The sequence below is a fragment of the Natrix helvetica genome (genome assembly GCF_964273705.1).
Source record: "Natrix helvetica genome assembly, chromosome: 6".
In the NCBI taxonomy this organism is placed as follows: Eukaryota; Metazoa; Chordata; class Lepidosauria; order Squamata; family Natricidae; genus Natrix; species Natrix helvetica.
The window spans coordinates 16,053,374-16,080,047 of NC_138553.1; positions in this window are offsets into that span (position 1 = coordinate 16,053,374).

The window sequence follows — 26,674 nt, forward strand, 5'->3', positions numbered from 1 at the left end:
GTCCAACTCTGCTCCCAACTACGCCTGCTGATGGCTGACCACAACACACATCTTAAAGTAACCAAGTTTGAAAAACACTGGTGTAGACCATGTTAAGCTAAAAGGATTAGTCCTTTTAACTCCATGAATTGAGTTTACTCCATTGACTATCCTTCATGAAAGGCATCGTGGGAAATTATTCTGTTTCTCTCTATTAAAAATGTAAAAATAAAAAATCACCCTTGTTCCAGTTCCTAATCCTATTCTTCTATGCTTCTCCACCCGTATTCTTTATGAGGTCCTTTTATTTTTCTAAACACAAGAGTATACTTTTGATGCGCTTGTCAAAAGACCTTGAGATTCGTGCCAGAAGAAACCATTTCTTGACGCTAAAAAACCCTGACACTTTAATTAACTTCCATTACCAGATATTCCATCTGTCCAGTTTGATTTGATAGCAGAATCAAAATTGCCACCAAAAGCCTGGCTTTTAAATAACTTTTTTTTTTGAAAAACCACAGTGAAGTGGCAAGAATTAAAAAAATAAAATAAGGGAAAGCTTATTAAGAGAAAGCGATAGCAGAGAAGGTGAAAGACAAAAACCTTTGGGAACTGAGTTGGATTTGGGGAATGGCAAGATAATTAGCAATACCTGAAGACATCAGGAAGAGGGACAACAGAGGGGAATAATAAAAGCTATTTTATTTCACCGTTTTATTTGGCATTCGTAGCACAGCAGTTATCAGAGAAAAATGTTTTGTTATTGATGCTATGCTATTAAAAAATACTTTTTGAAAAAACCATTTACCAAGTTTGAAGTAGTAAAGGAGTTGCATTTTATTTTCCTTTTTTCAAAAAAGCATGTTAAGAAATTCCTTGCCGGTTTGCATTAAGCTGCGCAAATGAAAATAGATTGTGCTTGTTCCACCAGATTTTGCCCTCTAGTGGAGTTGAAAATAGGCTGCGATTGAATAAATGAGATTCTCCACCCTCTGTTGTTGGTTAGCCTTGCCCCACCAACCAACTTCATTTCCAAATATGCGTTTTCCAATTGCTTTCAAAACCTATTTGCAATCCTAAATAGACAGGTAGAAGCATAATGGAAATTCATCATAAGCATTTATTTGTCGTTGTTAGTTGCCAAGTCGTGTCTGACCCATCATGACCCCATGGACAACGTTCCTCCAGGCCTTCCTGTCCTCTACCATCCTCTGGAGTCCATTTAAGCTCACACCGACTGCTTCAGTGACTCCATCCAGCCATTTCATTCTCTGCCATCCTTTTCTTCTTTTGCCCTCAATCTTTCCCAGCATTAGGCTCTTCTCCAGGGAGACCTTCCTTCTCATTAGTATTTGAGTTTCCTCTTCAGGATCTGGCCTTCTAAAGAGCAGTCAAGGTTGATCTCCTCTAGGACTGACCTGTTTGATCGCCTTGCAGTCCAAGGGACTCGCAGGAGTCTTCTCCAGCACCACAGTTCAAAGGCCTCAATTCTTTGGTGCTCAGCCTTCCTTATGGTCCAACTTTCACAGCCATACATTGTAACTGGGAAAACCATAGCCTTGACTATACACACTTTTGTTGTCAGGATGATGTCTCTGCTTTTTCGTAGATAGCATACTAAAAAAAAAAAGCATTTGTTGAGCAGTCCCAAATCCATAGACTCCTCAGTAAAAGATCCCTAGAGATTGTTAGTATCCCAGAAACTGTCTAAAAGAATCTAAAAGAAGGAGCACAAGGAAACCTTGCCGGATCAAACAAATTCAGCCTTCTCTTACAATGAGTGAGCAGCCCATAAGTAGGTCATTGAAATAAGTGCCACCTGCTACCCATGTTCTTCAGCAAAAAGCATATGGTGTTCACTATTAGAATTAATATCTAGCTATCATGGTTTCTAATAACAGAATAACAGAGTTGGAAGGGACCTTGGAGGTCTTCTAGTCCAACCCACCCCTGGATCTATACCAATCCAGACAAGTGGCTGCCCAGTCTCTTCTTTAAAGCTTCCAGTGATGGAGCACCCAAGACTTCTGAAGATAAGCTGTTCCACTGGTTAATTGTTCTCACTCACTGTTGGGAAATTTCTCCTTAGTTCTAAGTTGCTTGTCTTCTTGATTAGTTTCCATCCATTATTTTGTTTTGGAAGAAATGTCCATCTGGGTTCAGTTCAGAGGTGGGTTCCTACCAGTTCGAACCAGTTCAGCCGAGTAGGTAGTAACAGATGGCCATGTCCCCAAACCGGTTCTATCGCCGGCACTGTAGGCGCCGCCATCTTGTTTTTTTTAACCTATTGTACATGCGCCCACCTGAAGCGCGTCCCTGAGTGAACCAGCAGTAGAAGAAGCCGGACCCCACCCCTAGTTCAGTTCCAAGTGTGGAGAAAGACACTAGAAACAATGGTGGTTGTTTGGAAAGATGGTTTAATGGCGAACAGGACCATATGGCTTGAGATCCTGGGCAAAAAGTTACGTGGAGAGAGAGAGAGAGAGAGAGAGAGAGAGAGAGAGAGAGAGAGAGAGAGAGAGAGAGAGAGAGAGAGAGAGAGAGAGAGAGAGAGAGAGAGAGAGAGAGAGAGAGAGAGAGAGAGAGAGAGAGAGAGAGAGAGAGAGAGAGAGTGTGTTTTATACCCTCTGTTGGGATTTGAATTTGAGCTTGTATTCTGATTGGTTGTCAGACTCCCATGGGGCCATGCAAGGGTATCTTTCTAGGTTGTGTTTTTCAGTCCCAAGCTTGGTTGAGCCTTGCTGGGTGATGGTGTAATGAAAGGGCTTTGGGGTTCCTATTATGGCTCCATCTGGAGGAGATAGATCTTTGTTATGTAGAATAGACTGACCCAGGCCTTAATGGCCCATTGACAAAGTTGGGAGGGTGAGCTTAATTTCTGCCTCCCTTTCAGGGGAAATATTCTGCCCTTTTGATATTTCCTAAAATACTTCATTTTACTAGGAGAGGAGGTGGGTGCTAACTTCCTACAGTTTCTTGTATTGCCTTCTGGTGCTTGGGGGGAAAAGTTGACTCCCCTCTCCTGTTAGCCTTCTACACCACTGAAGCTTATCTTCCACACCTATACCTAACACTAAGGGTGGGTTTTAAAATAATAGTCAATTGAACAATGCAAACAAACCAGTCACTGGCCTAAAACGAAATGTAAACCAGGAGTGAAATTCAGCAGGTTCTAACAGGTTCGGGAGAACCGGTAGCAGAAATTTTGATTAGTTTGGAGAACTGGCAAATACCACCTCTGGCTGGCCCCAGAGTGGGGTGGGAATTGAGATTTGCAATATCCTTCCCTTGGAGTGGGGAGGGAATGGAGATTTGCAGTATCCTTCCCTTGGAGTGGGCAGGGAATGGGGATTTTGCAATATCCTTCCCTTGGAGTGGGGCAGGAATGGAGATTTTGCAATATCCTTCCCTTGGAGTGGGCAGGGAATGGGGATTTTGCAATATCCTTCCCCCAGGAGTGGGGTGGGAATGGGGATTTTGTCGTATCCTTCCCCTGGAGTGGGGAGGAAATGGGGATTTTGCAGTATCCTTCCCCCAGGAGTGGCGTGGGAATGGAGATTTTGCAATATCCTTCCCCCAGGAGTGGGGTGGGAATGGGGATTTTGTCGTATCCTTCCCCTGGAGTGGGGAGGAAATGGAGATTTCGCAATATCCTTCCCTTGGAGTGGGCAGGGAATGGGGATTTTGCAATATCCTTCCCCCAGGAGTGGGGTGGGAATGGGGATTTTGTCGTATCCTTCCCCTGGAGTGGGGAGGAAATGGGGATTTTGCAGTATCCTTCCCCCAGGAGTGGCGTGGGAATGGAGATTTTGCAATATCCTTCCCCCAGGAGTGGGGTGGGAATGGGGATTTTGTCGTATCCTTCCCCTGGAGTGGGGAGGAAATGGAGATTTTGCAATATCCTTCCCTTGGAGTGGGCAGGGAATGGGGATTTTGCAATATCCTTCCCCCAGGAGTGGGGTGGGAATGGGGATTTTGTCGTATCCTTCCCCTGGAGTGGGGAGGAAATGGGGATTTTGCAATATCCTTCCCTTGGAGTGGGCAGGGAATGGAGATTTTGCAATATCCTTCCCCCAGGAGTGGGGTGGGAATGGGGATTTTGTCGTATCCTTCCCCTGGAGTGGGGAGGAAATGGAGATTTCGCAGTGTCCTTCCCCCAGGAGTGGCGTGGGAATGGAGATTTTGCAGTGTCCTTCCCCCAGGAGTGGCGTGGGAATGGAGATTTTGCAATATCCCTCCCCAGGAGTGAAAAGGGAATGGGGATTTTGCAGTATCCTTCCCCTGCCACGCCCACCAAGCCACGTCCACAGAACCGGTAGTAAAAAAAATTGAATTTTACCACTGATGTAAACCCAAACCATTGACTTCTTTTTGAATCCATTTTATCCCTGTTGCAGTTCTATTTTCTTTTCACACAGAAACCTGTATGTCCTCTCTTCATCTCGGCTACACATCAGGATGTATTTGCCCTGATCATACATGCCTTTGATATGGACATCTCTTGATGTTGCTTCTACTTACCCTATAAAGTAGATACAGGGAGTTGTAGGGGAGCTTCTAGCTTTGTTTACTAGTCAGAGGAAGACAAAATCTGAATGCTTTGCATCCAGAATGAAGCATCTCTGTCAGCTAACCTTCAGTGGGACTTATTTCCACCCTAATTCCCACATTTTTCCCAAAACATGGTTTGGTTTGGTTTGGTTTGATATGCTCTGTTAAATGTGCCACAAGAGCTACATTGCAACATCATATTAAGCTATAACTTTAGTCTTTATATCAAAAAGATGTACTCAGTACGGTAAGCCAAACTTTTAAAAAACCATGATGTACAATCTAGACAAGGTTATTCATAGAATCATAGGCTCAGTTCTTTTAAAGGAGCCATTTTGGAAGAAAAGTCCACTTGTTTGTGCTAGTTTTTATCTTATTGTTTAAAAAATACAAATTGTGTGTGTGATATTTAATATTGTAAATCACCCAGAATTACCCTGTGGGAAGATGAATGGCCAATAAATTTTATATATAAAATATTGTTTTCAATTTTATTTCTTCTAGGGAATTTTAATTCTGTCTTTCCCAGTAATTAATCTCTATCTTCCTTAAAGGTAAAGGTAAAGATTCCCCTCACACATACGTGCTAGTCGTTCCCAACTCTAGGGGTCGATGTTCATCTCTGTTTCGAAGCTGAAGAGCAAGTGCTGTCCAAAGACCTCTCTGTGGTCATGTGGCTGGCATGACTACATGCTGAAGGCGTACGGTGTGCTGTTACCTTCTCACCAAAGGTGGTCCCAATTTTTTCTACTTGAATTTTTACATGCTTTCGAACTGCTAGGTTGGGAGAAACTGGGAAACTTCGTTACGCGGCACTAGGGATTCGAACTGCCGATCTGCTGACCTTTCTGAATGACAAGCTCAGCGTCTTAGCCACTGAGCCACCGTGTCCCCTTATTAGACCAAAACCTCCATGCCGTGCCTCAAAATTTAAGTTATAGTTGCTCCAGCTTCTTTTCCCATTAATTCTATATTCAAGAGTTTTGACCTAATTTTGGAATCGCTTTCCTTATATCTTCTGTGGGTGGCGGTAATGTCTGTTGTTACGGTAGATGTGTTTTAAATATATTATTTCTACCTGAAAATTAGAAGACCTAAACTTGTGAAGGGTGACAATTCAAAACAAGCTTCAGCTTGTGGAGGAAAAGAGCCATTGATTCTTCATATCATGCAGGGAATAAAATTGAAAATGACCTTCAATAGAGCAAAAGTATGTTTACGTATAGGTAAAGGTTCCCCTCACACATATGTGCTAGATGCTCCCAACTCTAGGGGGCGGTGCTCATCTCCGTTTCAAACCCAAAGCGCTAGCATTGTCTGAAGAAGTCTCCGTGGCCATGTGGCTGGCATGACTAAACACCAAAGGAGCACGGAACGCTGTTACCTTCCCACCAAAGGTGGTTCCTATTTTTCTACTTACATTTTTATATGCTTTCGAACTGATAGGCTGGCAGAAGCTGGGACAAGTAATGGGAGCTCATTCCGTTATGCGGCTCTAGGGATTCAAACCGCCGAACTGCCGACCTTTCTGATTGACAAGCTCAGTGTCTTAACCACTGAGCCACCGTGTCCCTATGTTTATGTATACACCACAGTTGGGTTCCTACCGGTTCGGACTGCTTTGGCCGAATCGGTAGTAACTTGGAGGCCTGTGACCCACTGGAACTGACAGCGACTCAGGCCTGCCACGCCCCCAAACCAGTTCTTCTACGATGGCGCCATCTTGTTTTATGGTTCTACACATATGCAAAACAATTTTCATTGAAAATCCCGCCCCCCGTTTTTTAAGGTTTTGCACATGCAGACCTTTTTATTTGCAAATACGCACACGTGCGAAGCGAGTGCCCACACAAAAAATTTTTTTGCATGCACCAAACCGACAGTAATGCCGGCAGCAACCCACCCCAGGTATACACCACCCCTGTGTAGATATACATGCATACACAGACTACCTTTCTGGAAGTTGCAATAGTTCTCCAGATTTTTTTCAAAATCCAAACAGGTACACTACAATTAATTTAATTAGAGAGAAAGGGCTGTTGTTCACCCAATTTGACATCTGCTTCTGCCCACGGTTTTAATGAGAGCCAGCTTGTTTTGAGGCTGGGACTATTTAGAAATATCACCACTTCATAAGGCGCTGACGCAACTGTGCTGGTTTTTGCCTTTTTACAAAAAGCACAATCGGATCTCTTCCCTCTGGAGAGTCTTGATGTAATTAACCGGTTGGGCTCTCAAACTTCCTGAACGATTGAGAAATGCACAAGATTATTTTAGCCTCTGCCAGTGCCGGATGGGGAATTCTGGGAGCTGAAATCCAGACATCTTAAAGTTGCCAAGGTTGAGAAAGTGTGGTTTAGAAGGTAGCTGTAGAATCGATAGGGAATAGTTTACGTCTAGAATAGTCAACTTCATCCATTACACCTCCTTGAAAACAAAAAGTCAGTATACACAGGGCAGAGGGTGCAAGGGACGTATGAAAATGAAATTAAGTTAGTAAAAGGAATTAGAATTCGTGTTTATGAGGACATGTTAAATTATTTTCAGGGGATTGATTCGACCCAAAGCCTTAATATCTATCTATCTATCTATCTATCTATCTATCTATCTATCTATCTATCTATCATCTATCTATCTATCATATAGGGATATGTGTGTGTGTGTGCGTGTGTATGTTGTGTTTGTGCTGATAAATAATAAAGGGAGACTAGTATAGATCTATTTCAACCTATTTAGGTCTCATCAGCTAGCCATACCCTTACTGGGAATCGAACCAGGGCTGTATTGCATATTAGGCCGATGTAATTGCCACTAAGCCACAGGCTCTCTTCCTTATCAGCTAGGCCAGGGAAATGGGTATAATAATAATAATAATAATAATAATAATAATAATAATAATAATAATAATAATAATAATAATAATAATAATAATTTTATTTGATTAGCCGCAACCCTCTCCCTAAGGACTCGGGGCGGCGTACAATCAAAATGGATAAAAAATACACATAAGACAAACATATATACAAAAAGAACAGGGACATATACATATGTGCATGGAGGAGAGTTGACTTATAAGTGAAAGACAATTAAAAAACACAACTAAAAACACAATTAAAAACACAATTTAAAATCCCCTTAAATAGAATTACTAAATTAACAAACCCATCAGGAGCGTTACGAAGTTATGGTTGAGCCAGGCCAGCTATTTGGAAAAGGTGGGTATGTATTTGTGTTACAACCCCTGGTATGCCCAAATATGGGAGGAAGCTCACTACTCCCCCTTTCTGTCCTTCGGCTCATTACAGAGGACCATCCAGGCAGAAAACCATATTTTTATTTTTAATGTTGCCTTTTTATATTTGTGTTGTGTTTGTGCTGATAAATAAATAAAGGGAAACTAGTATAGATCTATTTCAACTTATTTAGGTCTCATCAGCTAGCCATACCCTTACTGGGTTGTATTGCATATTAGGCCGATGTAATTGCCACTAAGCCACAGGCTCTCTTCCTTATCAGCTAGGCCAGGGAAATAGGTGTATATGTATGTGTGTGTGTGTGTGTGTGTGTGTGTGTGTGTGTGTGTGTGTATATATATATATATATATATATATAAATGTTTTCGTAGATTTTCACGGGTGTAGGTATGCTGGTTTTGTTGTACAAAGATACAAACAGATAGAAGGAGCACCCATGGGATCACCCCTCTCACCTGTCATTGCAAACTTATACATGGAACATTTTGAAACCAACGTTTTAGACAAATCTGAACACAAACCCAAACTCTGGCTTAGATATGTTGATGACACTTTCATGATTTGGCCACACAGAAAAAAAAACTGGACAACTTCCTCACACATCTCAACAGCCTACACCCCAAAATACAATTCACCATGGAAATAGAAGCAAACAACCAACTTCCCTTTCTGGATGTCCTAATCTACAAAAAACCCAATGGCTCCCTAGGACACGCCATCTACCAGAAAAAAACACACACCAACCGCTACTTAAATGCACAATCCCATCACCACCCTGCACAGATCAACTCTGTAGCCAAGACCCTCATCTCCAGAACCAAACGCCTAGCCGACAAAGACCACCTGAAAACTGAATTACACAAACTCACAAAGGTATTAATCTCCAATGGATTCCAAAGAAAAACAATCACCAACCTAATCCAAAAGGAGACTCCCCCAAAAAACCAAGACACAGAACAGGACAATGGCATCGCCCTCCTCCCTTACATCAAAGGCACCACAGATAAAATCAGCAAAATTCTCCACAAGCACAATATCAGGACAGCCTTCACCACTGACCAAAAAATAGCCAACATCTTAAGAAACCCCAAAGACAAAATCCAGCTAGAAAACCAAGGAGTCTACGAAATACCATGCAAAACTTGCCCAGCAATATACATAGGACAAACAAACAGGAGGATAAATGCACGCATCACAGAACACAAGAACGCAGTAAGAAAAAAAGAAAAAACTTCCTCCCTTTTCCAGCACCTTAAAGCTACAGGACATGAAATCAACTTTGAAGGAGCCAGGTTAATCTCCAAAACAGAACACCTCCACAAGAGAATAATCATGGAAGCCATCGAAATAGAGAAACACCCCCACAACATGAACAAACGTGATGATACCTCCCGCCTACCAAACATCTGGAAACCAGCCCTAGCCAACAAACAAACACCACCCACCACCCAAGCCATTACAATACAAAACAACAATGCACACACAGCCTGCACCAATCAGCACCAATCTACCAATCATGATACAACCACACAACCAATCATTCCACTTACTGAAACAAAGCCAGCACCCCATCCCCTCCCACCAAGACTTACAGAAAGACGGCAGCTCCGTTCCCATTTTAAGCCCACGCTTGAAGATGGCAGGTGAGATCCTGCCGAAACGTTGCAAAAACAATCTCAACCTTACACGGGAAAAGACCCGAATACAACAAAACCAGCATATATATATATATATATATATATATATATATATATATATATATATATATATATATATATATATATATATATATATATATATATATATATATATATATATATATATATATATATATATATATATATATATATATATATATATATATATATATATATATATATATATATATATATATATATATATATATATATCTGTCTCTTTCTTAGGGGAAATCATGTCTCTGCATTTCAATTGTTTGCAACTACATTTTGCTGATATGGTTTTCAAGGATTGGGGGAGTCACAAAGAAAGAGTTTGGTGCATCATTCTTTGCAGATTATTGGTCACCTGTCATGAAAGAGATAATAAATAGATTGCTGAAGATAGCAATAGCGATAGTGATAGCGCTTAGACTTATATATCACTTTACAGTGCTTTTACAGCCCTCTCTAAGCAGTTTACAGAGTCAGCATATTGCCCCCAACAATCTGGGTCCTCATTTTACCCACCTCAGAAGGATGGAAGACTGGGGGTGAGATTTGAACTGCCAAATTGCAGTGAGCTGGCAGTCAGCAGAAGTAGCCTGCAGTACTGCACGCTAACCACTGCGCCATTGTGGCTCAAGATAAATACATTTGTTTTTATTAGCTCACCAGATTGGAGACCACTGAGAACCAGATGCCAGGCTCAGCTTGAATATCCATTCATGCATCCACTGATTATACATGTCTTTCTCCTTTCCTTAAAATATTTTGACCATGAGACATTCCTTTTTTTTAAACTGTCTCTTTAACTTCTGGTTTCTGTTCCCAGTTAAGTTCCCTAGCATCTGCATTTATGATGGTGGTACTGCTTCTGCATATTTGTTTGTTTATGGCCTTCAAGTCCAACTTGACTCCTGGCAGCTTCCTGGACATGTCCCTGACGTTTTCTTGGCACCATTTTTGGACATGGAGAGAGAGAGAGAGGGAGGGAGGGAGGGAGGGAGGAGAGAGAGAGAGAGAGAGAGAGAGAGAGAGAGAGAGAGAGAGAGAGAGAGAGAGAGAGAGAGAGAGAGAGAGAGAGAGAGAGAGAGAGAGAGAAGCTGGTTCAAAGTCACCCAGCCAACTTCATGTCTCAAGCAGGTTTACAGTTTAGTTATTCACTTTGTAGACTGGTGCCTTTAACAATACACCAAAATGGCTCTCTATAATGGTATGGTAAAGGTAAAGGTTCCCCTTGCACATATGTGCTAGTCATTCCCTACTCTAGGGGGCAGTGTTCATCTCTGTTTCTAAGCCAAAGAGCCAGCGCTGTCCGAAGATGTCTCCGTGGTCATGTGGCCAGCATGAATAAACAACGAAGGCGCACCGAACGCTGTTATCTTCCCACCAAAGGTGGTCCCTATTTTTCTACTTGCATTTTTACATGCTTTCGAACTGCTAGGTTGGCAGAAGCTGGGACAAGTAATGGGAGCTCACGCCGTTCTGCGGCGCTAGGGATTCGAACTGCCGAACTGCCAACCATTCTGATCGACAAGCTCAGTGTCTTAGCCACTGAGCCACTGTGTCCCTCCTCTATAATGGAATTTCTATTATATAAATCCATCTAAATTTTCATATGTTGTACAGCTTACTAATCTTTTATTTCAGACCCTGAATCCTGACCACGTATAATACTTGAATAACCAAATCCCATAATCCCATACAATACAAGTTGTCGAAACAGAAATCATTGGCTAGCATATTTGTTCGGATAAACAAATAAATAAATCAAAAATATCAATTTTATTATTTTTTGACCATCACTGAAGTCATAAAGAGAAGAATGGCTGAAAGAGCCATAAGTCCCTTTTTCCTGTGCTGTTGTAACTTTGAATGGTCACTAAATGAACTGTTATTAAGTCAAAGATTACCTGTACACCCTTCTTAAGTTTTTGCACTCTGTAGACCTCCCAAAAATGGCCCATTTCTTCGCAAAAATGGGCCCGTTTTTTTTGTCAAAAAAAGGGCATGCATAGCCTTTAAAAGGCTTATAGAGTGCTCCTGGGGGCTGGGGGGGGGGGTTACTACTTCATGAATGAATGAATAAATAAATAAATAAATAAATAACTCAAGTTGATCTTTTATAGACATCAATCTTGTGAAGGTACCTCCAAAAGCTAAACTGGATGTCTTGGGAATAGAGGGGGAATTGCAGTTGATACATGATAAGGCAAAATTCACACTCCTGCTCATAATGTCAAGCACATTTTATTAGCCAACGCAAGGACATTCGGTGATGACTTAGCAAAGGAGGATTGTATCTGCTGGCTTCAACATATTCTTGGTTCAGCTTGACTTGAGGCTCAGATCAATCTGAATATGCGAGCTAGCTCTGTGTTAATAAGAGAAACATACATTATATGCCTGGATCCATAGAGAGAAAGATATTTCTAAGACTTGATGGACATTGTTTGCTGATCCTACAGTAAAGAAGGTGATAGTATATTTGCCCATTTATCACAACGTCTTCATTAACCCAGAAAAAGGCAGTCTTATTTTAGGCTAGTCAGACAGCTACAGAAGACACTTATTGAGAGATTTACTGAGTCATTACCTTGGGTGTAGGTTTAAATTAAATTTACAGCCGTGGTAAATGGTTTCAAGGCTCCAGACCTACAGTTCCCGCTCTAAATCATAGGAGATGGTTTCCCCAGGGAGTTTATTTGATCAGAATATCAGAAGTTTCTTTCTTTCTCTTAATCAGAATAGTAACTAAGGATATGCAGCAGGGGTGGCTTCTGTTACCTCTGGTTCACTCAGGGACATGCGCATGTACACTTAAAGTGTGCTATGCATACATGCACAGTACTAAAAAAATTGCTTCTGCACATGCACAGAACCAAAAAACAAGATGGCGGTGCCTACGGCGCTGCCGAGGCTTATATTCCATGGAATATAAGCTAGAGAAGAAACATGTCGAAGAAACTATGGTCGCCTGGGTGAAAAATTTCGGTTATAATCTGGAATTGGCTAAGTAGGAAAAACTTCGGATACTTAATCAGAAACTAACAATGGCTACGGCGTATAAAGAAAATCGTGATAAGATGTTCTACAGATGGCATCTTCCCCCAGCACGGCTCTCCAAAATGTTTAAAAATCTGGCCCCAAATTGTTGGAAGTGTAAAAAAACACCAGGCACTTTTTATCATATGTGGTGAACGTGCAATGAGGCAAAAAAATATTGGAAAATGATTCAATCATGGTTAGAACAAATGGTGGGAGACCAAATCTTGTTTAAACCAAAAATTTTTCTCCTATGTATAATACCGGAGGGGTTTAAGAAAGATACACTTTATCTAATTACACATGTACTAACTGCAGCGTGCATAACCTATGCACAATATTGGAAAAAAGAAAATACACCATCAGAGCTAGATATAATCAGAAAAGTTGGTCTGTGCGGAAGCAGATAGGCTCACTCTTGAACTTAAAAATAAAAGGGAATCAGAATATTTTGAAGTCTGGAACAGATTTTATGATTGATATAAGACAAGGTGACAAGACTGGAACGAACTGTATATATTGTGATTGGACAGAAGGATACACAATGCACTAAGTAGGCTAATAGTTAATGGTTGAGACTAGCTGTATATAATGTGAATGTATGGTCACTTCGACTTCGCGGTACTACATTGTTTTAAATGTAAAAATAATAAAAATATATATTTTTTAAAAAAGAACCAGTTTGGGGGCATGGCCGGCCAAGTTACTACCTACTCGGCCAAAGCAGTAGGAACTTACTTATGCAGCTGTGGTGGGATTCAAATTTTTTTCTACTGGTTCTGTGGGCATGGCTTTGTTGGTGTGACTTTGTGGGTGTGGAATGGGAAGGATACTGCAATATCCCTATTCCCTTACCACCCCACTAACCTGCTTTCCAGCTCCCTTCTCCTGATCAGGGTAACAAAACAAGATCAGCTGGGAGGCAGCAGGGGCAGGGCCAGCCTATTTGCCTGGTTCTCTGAACTACTCAAAATTTCCTCTACCAGTTCTCCAGAACCTGTCAGAACTGGCTGAATACCACCTCTGATGTGCAGAATGACTCCAGTCCTATTCAAATCATTGCATTCAATTTTTGGATTAAAAATGGATTTGATTCAGTTATTCAAATGACTTGAAGAAATCATTTGTATTGGAAAAAGAAATTCAATTGTTTGATCAAGTTACATTTCAATCTAGGTCGAATCTTTGGATTTGGACTTTGGATTTGAATGGAGAGAGACTTTTGGGGCCAGATAGGGTTACTCAAGTAGCATCTGGGGGGGTGCAGTGGTTAGAATACAGTACTGCAGGATACTTCTGCTGATTGGCAGCAGTTTGGCAGTTCAATTCTCAACAGGCTCAAGGTTGCCTCAGCCTTCCATCCTTCTGAGGTCAGTAAAACGAAGACCCAGATTGTTGGGGACAATATACTGACTCTATAAACCAGTGATGAAATTCAATTTTTTTTACTACCGTTTCTGTGGGTGTGGCTTGGTGGGTGTGGCAGGGTAAGGACACTGCAAAATCTCCATTCCCACTCCACTCCTGGGGGAAGGATACTGCAAAATCTCCATTCCCACGCCACTCCTGGGGGAAGGATACTGCAAAATCTCCATTCCCTCCCCACTCCTGGGGGAAGGACACTGCAAAATCTCCATTCCCACGCCACTCCTGGGGGAAGGTTACTGCAAAATCCCTATTCCCTTACCACCCCACTAACCTGCTTTCCAGCTCCCTTCTCCTGATCAGGGTAACAAAACAAGATCAGCTGGGAGGCAGCAGGGGCGGGGCCAGCCTATTTGCCTGGTTCTCTGAACTACTCAAAATTTCCTCTACCAGTTCTCCAGAACCTGTCAGAATTGGCTGAATACCACCTCTGATGTGCAGAATGACTCCAGTCCTATTCAAATCATTGCATTCAATTTTTGGATTAAAAATGGATTTGATTCAGTTATTCAAATGACTTGAAGAAATCATTTGTATTGGAAAAAGAAATTCAATTGTTTGATCAAGTTACATTTCACTCTAGGTCGAATCTTTGGATTTGGACTTTGGATTTGAATGGAGAGAGACTTTTGGGGCCAGATAGGGTTACTCAAGTAGCATCTGGGGGGTGCAGTGGTTAGAATACAGTACTGCAGGATACTTCTGCTGATTGGCAGCGGTTTGGCAGTTCAATTCTCAACAGGCTCAAGGTTGCCTCAGCCTTCCATCCTTCTGAGGTCAGTAAAACGAAGACCCAGATTGTTGGGGACAATATACTGACTCTATAAACCAGTGATGAAATTCAATTTTTTACTACCGTTTCTGTGGGTGTGGCTTGGTGGGTGTGGCAGGGTAAGGACACTGCAAAATCTCCATTCCCACGCCACTCCTGGGGGAAGGATACTGCAAAATCTCCATTCCCTCCCCACTCCAGGGGAAGGATACTGCAAAATCTCCATTCCCACGCCACTCCTGGGGGAAGGACACTGCAAAATCTCCATTCCCACGCCACTCCTGGGGGAAGGATACTGCAAAATCTCCATTCCCACCCCACTCTGGGGCCAGCCAGAGGTGATATTTGCCAGTTCTCCGAACTATTCAAAATTTCCACTACCGGTTCTCCAGAACCTGTCAGAACCTGTTAAATTTCACCCCTGCTGTATAATGCTTAGAGAGGGCTGTAAACCACTATGAAGTAATATATCAGTCTAGGAGCTATTGCTATCTATCAAGCATCTTTTTAAAGCAGATGCCTTTTTCTCAGCTTGGTATATGGCTGCTCCACAGTTGTAGTACAAACAGAAAAAAATAGTCATATTTAATATGAGGAATTGCCAGCAGATATTCTGGAACAATTTTTCCCCTTTGAATCTGAAATTCCCTGATAGTTAATACTGACCACATGCATCTTAAGAGCACAGCAACCTAAAGAATAGTAAGAAGCACTTTTGTGTCCAGGCTGGGTAAAAGCCACCAGTCAGGGAATTTGGAGTGGGTGTCCATTTATCCATCAATCAAGTGGGCTTTTGTTTGGGGGCAGAGATGGGGTGGTTGCCAGCATCCAATTCACTGAATTAAACATTCCTTAAATGCAATCCACTGCATAATTCCTTTGATAGCTGGCAAACTTTCCTAACATTTGGCTTACGCCTACGTGCCAGTAATTTAAACCTTAAAATCTTGTCCTTGGTGTATCAAGCAAATAACAGTTAAGAGAACAATTATGTCTATTGCCTTTCACATACCTGACAGCTGTCAACCTACTTCCTCCTTAGAATATCTCTGATTTAATTGCAAGTGAAAGAAGTTGGCTGTGGCATTTCCTAAAGCTGCTTCCAAGATACCAACCCTCTACATGTGGCTGCAGCTAGAATTCCTTGCTCTTGCTAGCTACTCTCTCGGGGATAATAACACTGAGTCTCTTTTTCCGATTCAGTGGGGAAAGAGATGAGAATGGTGCATTGACAGATAAATGCAAGATCTAGTGATCTTCCATCTTTTATGCAACTATTTATAGCTTCCCCAGTATCAACGTCTCTACTCCCTAATCCTTCACAAGGCACTTTGGAACTGAACTACAAGAAGCTTCATTTCAGTTAATAATGATATGCTGAAAACAAGCAGAGTGTCAGCGTTCCAAATATCATCCAGAATTAAATCAGAGTTCAAGGCATAGCTTTCATCAAAGTTCCAATTTAATAAGAGAGACATGTTGGTACAAACTGTGACAACCCGAATGTGAAAGCTTCCTGGGTTTCCACCCAGTTGAAAGTTCATGATCTTGTCTCCACATGTTCCACAAGTTCATCACATGGTCCAATCTTCCTCTGCCACACTGGCATTTCCACCCATCTAGTTCCGGTCAGATGCAGAGGTGCAGAGACAAAGAATGACCTTGATTTCTGGAAAATAATTTTTTATTTTGAAAACAACCACATTCTACTCCTTACTATTCCCCCCTCCCAATTCCCCACTAATGCACAGCATAGTAAAGAAAGAGAGTGTGGCAGGCCAAAGATCCTAAAAGGAATATAACTGCAGGCCTAACACAGAGATCACCAGAAGCGAATCAGAGATCCTTTCCGGAGGAGGTATTCAGCCGGCTCGGACCGGTTATGATGAATTGGTAGCGGAAAGTATGAGTAGTTTGGAGAACCAGCAAATACCACCTCTGGCTGGCCCCGCCCTCCTGCCCTCACCATTTCCTGTCCTATATTCCCTTGTTTTTTTAGCTCAGCTGATTTGTGCAGCAGAGCAGATTGCTGTGCCTCAGCTGAGCTAAACAACAACTCAGCTCACCAGTGCTGACACTAAGGGAGGTCTTTGAGTGCTGCGCAGGCACGCAAAGCTCGTGTTAGGCACACACGCGCGTGTGTGTGTGAGGCGTGCTCTCATAGAAATGCTAGGAAACGATTTGGAATCCCACCGCTGATCCTTTCACTGGCCAATAGGAAAAAAATGGCAAAGATCAGGATTCAATCAGGGCTTTGACCAAATGTCTTCTCATTTCTCCTCCATGATAATAAAACAAGTTCCTAGTCCTCTCCTCTCTCTCTTCCCTATCCCACCCCTGTCACTATGATGGGAAGCTATGCTAGGGAAGGTTCCAAGCCAGTCTGTAATGATTCTCTGTCGTCCAGGTTCTGGTTGTCCCAAAGGTGTTTTTTCAGGAGGCAACAGAATTTTCTTGGTTTTTTTTCTTTTCTTTTGAAGACATTTCGCCTCTCATCCAAGAAGCTCCTTCAGCTGGGACAGGATAGTGGGGAATGGAAGGGTTTATATTCTGAGCGGAGGAAGCTTCCTGGATGAGGAGCGAAACATCTTCAAAAGAAAAAAACCCAAGAAAATTCAGTTGCCTCCTGTTAGGGATGTAACCCTAGGCTTGGCTTGGCAACATATATAAGCTATGATTACTTTACTGTTATTTTAAATGTTAGAGAGATGTAATTGGCTTGTTACCTCAAGCAGCTATAAGAGGGAGCCATAACGGCTGTTATCTCTCTGTGTTTGTTAGATGCTGATTTGATACTGATCGTGAGTTACTGAGTCTTGCTACTGTTAGCTACTTTGTGTTAAACTGAGAATGCTGATAACTGACTGACTGAACCGTGTATGCTTTGGGCTGTAAACCGGACTCTGAATACTTCTATATTTCTACATAGTAAACTACTATATTTTATACTATTCGGTGTCTCTGTACGCTGGTTTGTGCGTGTTCCACCATATCACTCTCATTACGCTTCTCTGCATACTCGCTCTCCCAAAGGGGGGCTTAATTACTTAACACCTCCTGAAAAAGCACCTTTGGGACAACAAGGACCTGGAGGACTGAGAAACTCTACAGACTTTGAGCTATACAATTTGGGATGAACACCCTTTGAATGGTTTGGGAGTAGGAATGGATTACCAGAGGGGGGAAAATTACAGACTATAGGAACCAGGACCACTCAGGTGACCCTAAGGACTCAGATAAGCCTTCAAGTGCTTCAAGGACCCTCTAAAACAGTGTTTCTCAACCTTGGCAACTTGAAGATGTCCAGACTTCAACTCCCAGAATTCCCCAGCCAGCGAATGCTGGCTGGGGAATTCTGGGAGTTGAAGTCCGGACATCTTCAAGTTGCCAAGGTTGAGAAACACTGCTCTAAAAGGATGCAGATTATCAGCTGTCGGCAAGGAATATAAATCCTTCCATTCCCCATTATCCTGTCAGAGCTGAAGAAGCTTTTTGGATGAGAAACGAAATGTCTTCAAAAGAAAACAAAACAAAACAAGAAAGTCCAGTTGCCTCCTTAAAAAGCACCTTTAGAATTTCCAAGCCAGTCCTTGCTATATTAACAACCTGTAAAGGATGAAATGCTACCATGCCAATAGAGTGAGGTTGGGAGGCCAAGGATTGAGTAAATTATAAATGCTCACAGATCGGAAAACAGGTGACCCATAAGCTCTGGAAAGCTTAGGCTCTGCAAAAGAAACATTTATCCTCAGGTTTCAAATAAGCGACTGTGGAGGTTAAAAGAAAACCAGCTTTGTATAAAATATACAGCCCATTTTGTGTGTTCATAGAAGCCAGGAGAGGGTTCCTGCCAGTTCAAACCTTTTCTATAGAAGAGGTTCCACAAATCTACAGTGCCGTTTAGAACTGGTTCCAGCTCCCTCCCCCCGCCTGTCTGTACATCATCAAGATGAAGAGCGAGAGGAGGAATTCTGGGAGTTGAAGTCCACAAGTCTTAAAGCTGTCAAGTTTGAACATCCCTGGAGGTTTTTTTCTAAAGGGTTAGGGGTGCAAGGGTCTTGTAACTTGGCAGCTTTAAGACTTGCGTGCTTCAAATGCCAGAGTTTCTGAGTCAACAAGACTGGAGGAGGAATTCTGGGAGTTGAAGTCCACAAGTCTTAAAGCTGTCAAGTTTGAACACCCCTGGGGTTTTTTTCCCTAAAGGGTTAGGGGTGCAAGGGTCTTGTAACTTGACAGCTTTAAGACTTGCGTGCTTCAAATGCCAGAATTTCTGAGTCAACATTTTGGTTGCTAAGCAAGAATGTTGTTAAGTGAGTTTCACCACATTTTACAAGTTGGCCACGCCCACCCAGTCACATGGCTGGCAAGCCACTCTTACCTGGTCACATGGCTGACAAGCCACTCCCACCCGGTCACATGGCCAGTAAGCCACTCCCACACAGCAGGCCACACCTACAGAAGAGGTTCTAAAAAAAATTGAAACCCACCACTGATAGAAGCCTACAGTTAATTTTGAACTATTGCAGGAAGATGTTTGTGAAAATCATCCCATTATATTACCAGCCAAATATTTTTTACATATTTATTGGTGTGTATATAGCACACTTTAAATAGAATTATCTAGGGCACGGAATGAAAAAATTCTTCATTTTGTAAGCGTGGTGACACCTTTCTCTCCAGAAAATGGTCAGGTGTTTAATCCATTTATTGATTATATAAAACCATTTATAATACAGTATCTTTCCTTAAGGCAGTTCTTGGAAGCTACAACATTCTCTGTCTCTTTTTGTTTTCATGAAGTGGATAGAAATGCCCTTGTACCATGGGAAATTCATTAAGTGGAGAAAATCTCATTTCCTTTTGGCAAAATGGCCATTTTTTGACCAATTATTGAGAAAAAAATGGAAATACAGTAGAATGATTCAAATCAAAGTCGGGATAAAAGCTGTTAATGTAATGGTGTTTTTTTTACGAGAGGTAATCCCTTTATTTGGGGTGAAGTTGGGGCGACTGAATGGAACTGAGTGTTTACTGGCTGGATTCCCTTCCTGACGCCTACCCGGGGTTCACAACACATATTTTCTCTTTCAGCCCTGACTGAGAAACATCTGTCCCTGGCTAGGATTGAACTCTCAACCTTCTGAGTGGGAGGCAAGTATTTGCACCTCTAAGCCACCACACCACTTTCTTTATGTAATGATTAATTCTACTTAAAAGATTGAATACATTTCAAGTTTGAAAAAAATATTTTTTATTTGTTATTCCACCTTTATTATTTTTTGCAAATAACTCAAGGTGACAAAAATATCCAACCCACCTTCCTCCTCCTTTTGTCCCCACAACATCCCTGTCAGGTGGATTGGGATGGGATACAGTGACTGGTCAAAAGTCACCCCGCAGGCTTTCCTGGCTAAGGTAAGTTTTAAACTTTGGGGATATATTGTTTTTGCTTTAAAAAAAAACATGCTTCTTTGGTATTATTGCTTATTTTCATGCTATATTTGTGACTTTGAATCTCTGTCAATGAATATTGCATTAGGGTAAGGAATCTATGATCATTTAAATATCATGGACATTGAATCATTTTCCCCATTCAGACAAATAGAATAAAATGTTGAAAATAGAATAGAATAGAATGAAATAACAGAGTTGGAAGGGACTTTGGAGGTCTTCTAGTCCAACCCCCTGCTCAGGCAGGAAACCCTACATCACTTCAGACAAATGGTTATCCAACATCTTCTTAAAAACGTTCAGTGTTGGAGCATTCACAACTTCTGGAGGCAAGTTGTTCCACTGATTAATTGTTCTAACTGTCAGGAAGTTTCTCCTCAGTTCTAAGTTGCTTCTCTCCTTGATGAGTTTCCACCCATTGCTTCTTGTTCTACCCTCAGACGCTTTGGAGAATAGTTTGACTCCCTCTTCTTTGTGGCAACCCCTGAGATATTGGAACAATGCTATCATGTCTCCCCTAGTCCTTTTTTTCGTTAAACTAGGCATACTCAGTTCCTGCAACCGTTCTTCATATGTTTTAGTCTCCACTCCCCCTAATCATATATACATATATAAGTACATTAGATGCTATTAATCTGTTAGGCAAACCTCCAGAAAGTAGCAGGAAATAAAAATTCAAAGCATGACATGGGGAAGCAAGAAAAAATAATTGCCCCAGTTTATACCAAGGTACCCTATATAACTTGCAATGTGCTTCCATCAGATTTGTACACCATTTCATACACTGCTTGTTGTTTAAACAATTCTTTTTTTAAAAAAAATCCAATCAACTGCAAATCTCTCCCTTCCTCTCCACCCATTCTTTCTTCTTTCTTTTTCAATTGAATCTTGATTTGTTCTCTCTGTGTGACCAAACCATCAAATATACTTATTTTGTACTGGCTGCTTGCTTTTGTATTCAATTCACATCCATTCATCAGTCATTCATTCTTGACCCTATCTCTTCTTGTTTTACTTCATATGCTTCTTAAGTACCCCATTCCTACAGCTTTCAACTGGCTTGCATGTATCTCAAGTCACATCCAATTCTCACTTTCATATAGCAAATAAGCAGGGACGTGCTGTTATAAACAGCTATGTTTGCTTCTTTCAACATTTATTTTTCACAACAGATCACATGTTTTCCCTTATATTTTCTCGTCACATTTGTGTATCGTAACATTCCTCCATCCATTTTTCCACCTTTAGTAATACCGGGGTACAGAAATTAATCTACTTAACAGAATAACAGAGTTGGAAGGGACCTTGGATGTAAATAGGCTGTTGAGACTCTAGAAAGAGTGCAGAGAAGAGCAACAAAGATGATTAGGGGACTGGAGGCTAAAACATATGAAGAACGGTTGCAGGAACTGGGCATGGTTAGTCTAGTGAAGAGAACGACTAGGGGAGACATGATAGCAGTGTTCCAATATCTCAGGGGCTGCCACATAGAAGAAGGGATCAAACTATTCTCCAAAGCACCTGAGGGCACGACAAGAAGCAATGGGTGGAAACTAATCAAGGAGAGAAGGAACCTAGAACTAAGGAGAAATTTCCCGTCAGCTAGAACAATTAATCAGTGGAACAACTTGCCGCCAGAAGTTGTGAATGCTCAACACTGGAGGTTTTTAAGAAGAGGTTGGATAACCATTTGTCTGAAGTGGTGTAGGGCTTCCTGCCTAAGCAGGGGTTTGGACTAGAAGACCTCCAAGGTACCTTCCAACTCTGTTGTTCTAACTCCCTGCTCCAGCAGGAAATCTTATACCATTTCAGATAAATGGATGTCCAATCTCTTCTTAAAAGCCTCCAGTGATGGAGCATTCATGACTTCTGGAGGCAAGTTGTTCCACTGATTAATTCTTCTAATTGTCAGGAAATCTCCTTAGTTCTAGGCTGGTTCTCTCCTTGATTAGTTTCCACCTATTGCTTCTTGTCCTACCCTCAGGTGCTTTGGAGAATAGCTTCACTCCCTCTTCTTTGTGGCAGCCCCTGAGATATTAGAACATTGCTATCATGTCTCTCCTGGACCTTCTGTTCACTAGACTAGACATACCCAGTTCCAGCCATCGTTCTTTATATGCTTTAGCCTCCAGTCCCCTAGCGGCTCTATATTTACCATTTAGATATAATTTGATATAATTTGCAATTATTTACTTCATTTTCACTCTCAGAAGCAGCTCCCTTGGTCTTGGATTAAGTTATTATTCAGATTCATGTTCCTTGTGGCATCATAAAAGCTACTGTTCATTGCAACCTATTCAGCTAACAACACAGTACAGGTAGTCCTCGACTTACAACAGTTCATTTAGTGACTGTTCAAAGTTACAATGGCACTGAAAAGTGGCTTATGACCCTTTTTCACACTTACAACCATTGTAGCATGGTCACATAATCAAAATTCAGATGCTTGGGAACTGACTCATATTTATGACGGTTGCAGTGCCCCGGGGTCATGTGATCACATTTTGCAACCTTCTCATAAGCCAGATTCGCTTAACAACCATGTTACTAACTTAATATCTGCAGTGATTCACTTAACAACTGTGACAAGAAAGGTCATAAAATGGGCAAAGCTCACTTCATCAAGGTCTCACTTAGCAACATAAATGTTGGACTCAATTGTGGTAATAAGTTGAGGACTACCTGCAGTGCCTGCATTAAAAGTACCTATAGTATGTATATGTTCATGTCTCCCACCAAACAGACCTTTATCATTATCTCAAGTATTCCTTATGTATTTACCATAAAGACATTAAGAAACATGGCATCACACACCTTTTGTTCCCACAAAACATTATGTAATTCAAGCATATTCACTTCATGGTTTGCATATGAAAAAAAAATCAAGATATACAAGGTTTTTCTTTATATTCTCATTAACTTGCCAGAGAGCAAAAAGTAGGTTTACGCAGCCCCATCCCAGATAATGTTGCATTGAATTTTCTGAATTCCGTTCGTGTTTTGCCTTTGTTCGGTATTTCTGCCACTTCCTAGGGACACTTAATCCTCCTGTAACTTTTGCATTTGATCTTGCTGTCTCTCCTTTATATAAGGAAACATTAACTGTATTTTTCCATTTGTTAGGAACTGATGCAGCCCTCATACAGCAGCTGCATTGGAATAGAATAGAATAGAATAGAATAGAATAGAATAGAATAGAATAGAATAGAATAGAATAGAATAGAATAGAATAGAATAGAATAGAATAGAATAGAACAGAACAGAACAGAATAGAATAGAACAGAACAGAATAGAATAAAATGGGATGGGATGGGGTGGGGTGGGGTGGGACGGGACGGGATGGGACAATAAAATAGAATGGGATGGGATGGAACAATAGAATGGAATGGGATGGGATGTGACAGGATGGGACAATAGAAAAGAATAGATTGGAATGGGATGGGATGGGATGGGACAATAGAATAGAATGGAATGGAATGGAATGTGGTGGGGTGAGATGGGATGAGACAATAGAATGGGATGGGATGGAATGGGACAATAAAATAAAATGGAATGGAATGGGGTGGGGTGGGATGAGATGGGATGGGAAATAGAATGGAATCAAATGGGATGGGACGGGACAATAGAATAGAATGGGATGGGGCAATAAAATAGAATGGAATGGGGTGGGGTGGGACGGGAGGGGAGGGGAGGACAATAGAATGGAATGGAATGGGACACAATGGGATGGGATACGATGGGACAAGATAGGAGAATAGAATAGAACAGAACAGAACGGAATAGTTGGTCAAGTATGATTGGATGCACAAATAATTTGTCTCCGGTGCAGAAGCTCTCATTGTAGATACAAACATCAAGGTAATTCAATCAGTGTACATACAAACAACATGTACATATGGTAACCACATTCACATTCCAATAGTTTCCTATTAATTCCACACGTTCAGCCTTACTATATTTATTCATTTCTTCTTTTCATTCATTTTTCACTAACACTTATAGAATTCATTTCAGTTCTACTCTTTGGCATAATACTGTTGTTCCCATACTGATATTAAATACTCCTTCCAGGACTCCAAACTCTGAACTCAGTTCAGTTTCGCCTCAAATAATTTCATCCATTTTTACTCCCAGTCCTTCTGTTTGAAGCTCCCTGGTTAGCTCTCTTAAATTCTTTCCAAAACAATTTTTTTAAATTCTCTTGTTTTGCATTCTTTTGTTTCATTTGATCTTAATTATTCATCCTCCTTGATAGCATTCTTGGCAATTATTTTTTCCTCTGTAAACATCTATATAACAGATGTCATATACATTTTATATAGCATCTTTTTCTTATCTTCATTTTTGCAGCAATTTTATGGTTTTATATGCATTTTTAACCATCCACCTCTTCTTTTACTTCATGTTTCCATCAAGCGGAGTTCAAACGCTTCACAACTAACTCACATTTATAACGGTTGCAGTGTCCTGGTGTCATGTGATCACCTTTTGCGACCTACTGACAAGCAAAGTCAATGGGGAAGCCAGATTCACCTAACAACTGTGTTACTAACTTAACAACCACAGTGATTCACTTAACAACGGTGGCAAGAATGGTCATAAAATGGAGCAAAGCCCACTTAACAATTGTCTCACTCTATAACATAATTTTTGGCTCAATTATGGAGGTACGTTGAGGACTAGTGTGTCTTTTAATGTTCCCACAGTCCTCCTACCTACACTCTACTTTCTTTTGCTCCTTTTCTTTGATTTTATCATCCCCCCCCCCAAGATTTACTCTTAAAACAACAAAAATGAGTCTGCCCCATATTCTAAATCTCTCCTTACCTTGGCAGCCTTCTCTAATTACCTCAGTAAATCAATCATACTTTTAGATTTAGATTTCCTCCTTTTCCATGTTTACAAACAAATGTGCCATTGAGTGAATAGAGTTATGTGAACTATGGATTAGAAATTAACAGAACTTCCTTTAAGCTGATACTCACCAGTTGTCATTCTGATCTATTTTTACATCTCCAAATATCCCACCTGCTTTTTCTGTGCTTATTCAGTTCATATTCATGAGTTGCTATTACTTAACAGAATTAGAACAGGATCCAATGTGGGTCAGTCACCGGACTGGTCCTGGTGACTAACCCAGATTGGATCCTACAACATTATCCTGGGACGCATATATTTGCCTTCGTTCGTGAGAATTAGAACACCCTCCCCAATTCATTTCTGATTCGTCTAGCATTCATTAGAGCAGGTATATCAAATGCAAGGCCCGCGAGCTGGATCCAGCCAATGGGCTGCTTAGATCTGGCCTGCAGGGCCACCCTGGAAACAGCAAAGGACTGGCCCGTGGTGCCTCTGCCAGCAAAAATGGAGCTCGGGACGGTCACATGCGGTGGCCCTTTTCACCGACATAGGGCTGCAGGAGGCCATCACAGCAAAAATGGAGTCGAGGGGGAATGCACGGTGCCCCCTGAGCTCCATTTTCATTGGCAAAATGTTATCAAAACAAACTACTAGCCAAAGGGGATCCCCCAGCCCTGCCTGGGCCACCACAGGCTTCCCCAGTACGAGTGATATCAAGCTGGCCATGGCCACCTTGGCCACGCCCCCACGCCCCCTCGAGGTCAAACATAACCCTGATGTGGCCCTCAATGAAATCGAGATGACTCATATCCCACTCTATCTATGAAGATAATATACAGTAGATTAAGTGCCACGCTAGCGTGGTAAGGACAATAGCATCAGTTGGAGCACATTTGGGGTATCACAGCATAAGTGCAACCAAGGTTCACAAAAATGCAATGATTTACATCTACAACCTAGTCTTGAATCTATGCACCATGTTGCAAACTAACGTACAGTTGTCTTTACCCAACTTGGGAAATATGCGAGGTGTATTTTCATATACTTCACATGCCTGAAATGATCGTGTGCTCAATATTATTAATTTTACCCTGCAGTTTTCTTGACAAGATTTTTAGAAGTGGTTGTTGCCATTGCCTCCTTCCTAGGGCTGAGAAAGAGGGACTGGCCCAACATCGCCCAGCTGTCTTCACGCTTACGGCAGACCAGAAATCACAGTCTCCCAATTTCTGATCTGATGCCTTTAACCAGTACACCAAAGTTGTTCTCAATATGAGATGCACACTTATATAAGACTGCGTAGCAGATAAAATAAAGTGAAGTCATGTTTATTCAAAAATAGGCTGGAAAATTGTGTCTCTTGTAAAATCTCCTTAACTTAGAAAATTAAGAAATTTCATTTTCATGAAAGAGCAGATAATTCAGATAGTCTCTTTTAGCTGGAATGGTAGAATCCAGGAAACAAAAACCCTACCCAATGTGATTTTGTTTTGTAGGTCAGCACATTGACTTAATAAATAATTGATTTGATTTCAAGTTTATTTCTCATTCCATCCTTTTAAGATGAAAAATGCATCCTTTACTATAATAATGCAACATAACGCAACATAATACATCACAATATAACATAACACAACATAGGTACCCCCCCACATGCA